Source organism: Littorina saxatilis, unplaced genomic scaffold (genome assembly GCF_037325665.1).
Source record: "Littorina saxatilis isolate snail1 unplaced genomic scaffold, US_GU_Lsax_2.0 scaffold_3498, whole genome shotgun sequence".
NCBI lineage: Eukaryota > Metazoa > Mollusca > Gastropoda > Littorinimorpha > Littorinidae > Littorina > Littorina saxatilis.
The window spans coordinates 1-5163 of NW_027127985.1; the positions used below are offsets into that span (position 1 = coordinate 1).

Genomic DNA, 5163 nt, shown 5'->3' on the forward strand with positions numbered 1-5163 from the left:
GGTGTGTTGTGTGTGTGGTGTGTGTGTGTGTGTGTGTGTGTGTGTGTGTGTAGAGCGATTCAGACTAAACTACTGGACCGATCTTTATGAAATTTGACATGAGAGTTCCTGGGTATGAAATCCCCAGACGTTTTTTTCATTTTTTTGATAAATGTCTTTGATGACGTCATATCCGGCTTTTCGTGAAAGTTGAGGCGGCACTGTCACGCCCTCATTTTTCAACCAAATTGGTTGAAATTTTGGTCAAGTAATCTTCGACGAAGCTCGGACTTCGGTATTGCATTTCAGCTTGGTGGCTTAAAAATTAATTAATGAATTTGGTCATTAAAAATCTGAAAATTGTAACAAAAAATAAAAATTTATAAAACGATCCAAATTTACGTTTATCTTATTCTCCATTATTTGCTGATTCCAAAAACATATAAATATGTTATATTTGGATTAAAAACAAGCTCTGAAAATTAAATATATAAAAATTATTATCAAAATTAAATTGTCCAAATCAATTTAAAAACACTTTCATCTTATTCCTTGTCGGTTTCTGATTCCAAAAACATATAGATATGATATGTTTGGATTAAAAACACGCTCAGAAAGTTAAAGCAAAGAGAGGTACAGAAAAGCGTGCTATCCTTCTTAGCGCAACTACTACCCCGCTCTTCTTGTCAATTTCACTGCCTTTGCCATGAGCGGTGGACTGACGATGCTACGAGTATACGGTCTTGCTGAAAAATGGCATTGCGTTCAGTTTCATTCTGTGAGTTCGACAGCTACTTGACTAAATATTGTATTTTCGCCTTACGCGACTTGTTGTATCTTGCTGCATGTCTGGCTGTGTGACTGTCAAATACTGTTGTGCTATAGGACTCTACTGAACAGACATACGGAGCCTTCACAATGTCTGTCTGCCTGCCTGCCTGCCTTCCTGCTTACCCGTCAATTTATCAGTCTGTTTGTCTGTCTGTCTGCCTGTCAATCGGCCAAGACTCGTTTTAGAACTGGACTAAGTTTCAGAACCTGAAATACTGGTAATGCTTGTGTGTATGTTTGTTTGATTGCTTGCTTGCTGCTTTCTTCTTTTATTTGTCTGTCTTTCTTTCTTTCGTTGTTGTTGTTGAAGGTCTGGTTATAGTGGGTTTTTTTGTTTTTTGTTTGTTTTTTGTTATTCAGGTTACCATCAGCATTCGCGGTATTCTTCTCAGAATTATCTGTATGTCGTTGGCGGTTGTTCTGTAGATATTGAAAGACTGAAAGTATGCTTTGTTTTCATTCAAAACGTGAAACAAAAGCCATGACCCAAGAGGTTTTGGGATTATTGTGAAAATAAATGGTAACTTTTGAAACAAAGCAAACCAAAATCCTTGTAGAGACCAGTTCTCTGCTGGCATGCAAGGGTTACCCAAAAATGAAACGCCTACTGAGATGAACAGAATGAAATACATGGAGACGGAAGGATATACACTTTAATTGTCATGATCAGTCAGCGGAATAGGATGAATAACAACAGAATGAAGAGTAGATGTCCTGGTTTGTCGAAACTTCGCCAGGTTATATGCCAAGTAAGTATGACGCAGTTGTAATGAGAAAGTTTAAAAGAAAGGGTTTGCATTGACATCCTTCTGTCGTCTTAAACTTTCAACTGAAAGAAACTAAAACTGACGAATCTGTTTTTATTTGTTTTGGTTTTGTGGGGGTGATCAGCCGGTTGAAATGACAAGGAATTGTGATAATAAATTTCATCACTCTCTTGTACTTTTCAACACTCGCTTTCACTTTCGCATGCTGCATTATTGTGGAGTTGTCATCGACAAACGAAAGAGGATTCGTTTGAAGCTCAACTAATTTCTAGACGTTGTCTTCGGGCTATATTGTTTGTGTGTTATATGCGCATCTTCGTGGAGTTATTAGTAAACGTGGATTGTTCTGTTTGTGAATATTTGATATGTATAAAGAGTGTGTTTCATTGAGATGATGAATTCCACCACTCTCTTGTTCTTTTCAACGCTCGCTTTCACTTTCGCATGATGCTGGTTTTCCCTGACAGTTGGTTAATTATTGTCGACAGTATCCCCATTGTCTTCGTTTACTTGTTTCCGGTGTTTGCTGTCCCCCTTCTCCCAAGAGTTCTCTCCCTCTACGTCTCATCTCTTTCTTATAAAACTTCTGAATGAATCAGTATCATGTTTGCTGTCCCCCTTCTCCCAAGAGTTCTCTCCCTCTACGTCTCATCTCTTTCTTATAAAACTTCTGAATGAATCAGTAGGCTATCATGTCCCAAATGACACTAGTTCTGGGGACAGAAAAACCAAGTTAGCATAGTATATGACTGCATGCGATCGAAACGTTTTTTTGCTCGTTGGTGTTTTCACACCCTAAATTCGATTTTTGATCGAAAAAACGTGTGTGGCTTACCCGCTGTCTTCGACTTTTGCGTGAATAAAATACCTTTATTCTGTCTTAACAAAAACCCAAGGGGTGCGCCTCATGCGCTGTATCGCCTTGTAGACTGTTATGTCTGTGTGTGTGTGTGTGTGTGTGTGTGTGTGTGTGTGTGTGTATGTGTGTGTGTGAGTGTGTGTGTGTGTGTGTGTGTGTGCGCGTATGTACGTGCGTTCGTGCGTGCGTGCGTTCGTGCGTGCGTGCGTGCGAACGTGCGTGCGTGTGTGTGTTTGTGCATTGCGATTCCAAGAAAACTACTAGACAAATCTGTACAAACATAGATATCCCCAAACGTGTTTTAATTTTGATTTATGTCTTTGATGACATCACATCCGGCTTTTACTGAAAGTTGACGACCTCATGGTTTTATCAAGTTGGTTGAAATTTTGGTCAAGCAATCTTTGACCAGACTATGAAATTCCAGCTTGGAAGCTCAACATTAATCAATTACTTTGTTCCTTTCAGTTGTCATTACAATGAAAAGCTGATTATCACATTTAAGCGTGATTTTAGTGTATACTTAATCTCTTTACCGGAATCCAAAATTATATAAAGATATGTCATGTTTTCTCTGAAAATGTGCTAAGAATGTAGGCCTAATGACAATTGGTGTATACAAACTACGTTCGCATGCTTCGCCATGCAAGACGAATGCAATCCATCTCGGTTTTCGGGTTTGGGCTAACCAAGCCTTACTATATAATTAGTCTCGGTGAGGACTGGGTTCCCGTGTTGATGTTTAAATTAGTTTCAGCTTGACAGACTGACTGAATGTTTTGACATCGCTTGACGCGACTTGTTCTTTTCTTTATTTACTACACCTTAAGAAAGGTATCTTGAACAACAGGCACTTGAAAATAAATGACAAAAGCGTCATAATCCGTCAAGAACAATTTGATAAACTCGACACTATTTTGTTTCAGGACTGGATGTCAGCGAAAACTGCATGGGAGCTAACTCTGGCAACTGCAAAACCGGAACAGCCTGCGAAGGGGGAGTGTGCAGTAAGTCTCTTTAAAAAGTTTTGTCGCGTGAATTTTTTGTATGCCAATAAATCATTATTGATCAGTTCGAGAAGCGCCATTCAACATAGTATCTAATAGGATTCAAAAATTGTGTTTAGAAAAAAGGAAATGGGGTGGGGGTGTCGGTCGGTGGTGGGTTTTGTTGGTGGTTGGGGGTGGGAGGTGGGGTGTCGATGATGCCACTCTGGTTGTTTTCGATTTCATTAGAAATGGGCTAGTAGCATTTGTAAGATAAGAAATATACAATAAAAATCAGCGACTCTATGTACCTGTATATTTAATCAATGGTATCAATATCTGTATGGTGGTCTGTCTGAGTGTGTGTGTGTGTGTGTGTGTGTGTGTGTGTGTGTGTGTGTGTGTGTGTGTGTGTGTGTGTGTCTTTGTGTGTGTGTGTGTCTGTCTGTCTGTCTGTCTGGGTAGCTTCACTCATAAAAAAAAGAACCCAGCACTTTATCCACAATTTGTCTATGAAAGAATAATGTTCGTTTGTAACTCTCTCGTGACAATCCATAACGTCGATATTATATCGTGCAAAAAAGCAAAAAAGGAAGAAGAAGAAGAAGAAGAAGAAGAAGAAGAAGAAGAAGAAGAAGAAGAAGAAGAAGAAGAAGAACAAGAACAAGAAGAACAAGAAGAAGAACAAGAAGAAGAACAAGAAGAAGAAGAAGAAGAACAAGAACAAGAACAAGAAGAAGAACAAGAAGAAGAACAAGAAGAAGAAGAAGAACAAGAACAAGAACAAGAAGAAGAACAAGAAGAAGAACAAGAAGAAGAAGAAGAAGAAGAAGAAGAAGAAGAAGAAGAAGAAGAAGAAGAACAAGAACAAGAACAAGAAGAACAAGAAGAAGAAGAAGAAGAACAACAACAACAACAACAACAACAACAACAACAACAACCAAACAACTTTCACTCCTTTCAGAACAAACGCATGGATCTGTCTGTTTTATATTGTCGTGCAAGTGGGGAACCTTTGAGAGGAAGGATGTGTGTTTTCAAGAGTATACTAAACAGAGGTAACTCTGAACACAATTCCTTCATAACGTTCCAGAACTTGAAAAGGGAGGCAACTGCACAGGAAGCAACTCAGACAAATGCAAGAGTGATCTGGTCTGTGACAGTGGAGTTTGCAGTGAGTAAAACTTGGTGTATGATATAACACAACATATTCCATGATATTCTTTTTTTGTTTCAGTAACTCTACCGCAAAAAGTTGATCTTATTTTTGATTCATAAAATCAGAAAAAAATAGAGTTTGCTGTATGTGAGATTGTGTGTATGATATGTCACAGCATATACCACGAGCTACACCTTTTTGCTTCTGGTGCTGTAGTATGGAAATATTTCTTGTACCTGGAGATTGCAATACATACTTTGGTCTTAAGTATTTCAACTTGAACAATTAATTGTTCAAGGCAGTATGTCTGTAACAGTAAGGAATTACAATGTATCGTTAAATAATCTGACAATCAATCAAATATGAATCGGATATTTACCGATATTTACCAAACAATACATGTACTGCGTATAACAAGTTGAACACTGTATATTCCAAACTTCTTCCATAATTTTGTTTTCAGAACTGAGTGTTGGTGGCACCTGCTCTGGGGCATCTACTGACTGTATAGCTGGCACTACCTGCGACATCTATATTTGTAGTAAGACATTTTGTGTGTGTTTGTATACACATTCTTTGTTA

General features: G+C 38.3%; 1 long non-coding RNA gene across 1 annotated transcript; it reads left to right on the forward strand.

Moving 5' to 3' along the window:
• The first annotated feature begins 3256 nt into the window (after nucleotides 1-3256).
• LOC138956357 (uncharacterized) lies at nucleotides 3257-5122 on the forward strand. The gene is made up of 3 exons (XR_011452624.1): nucleotides 3257-3443; nucleotides 4516-4596; nucleotides 5045-5122. It is a non-coding gene; the product is annotated as an uncharacterized lncRNA (long non-coding RNA).
• Nucleotides 5123-5163: the final 41 nt, after the last annotated feature.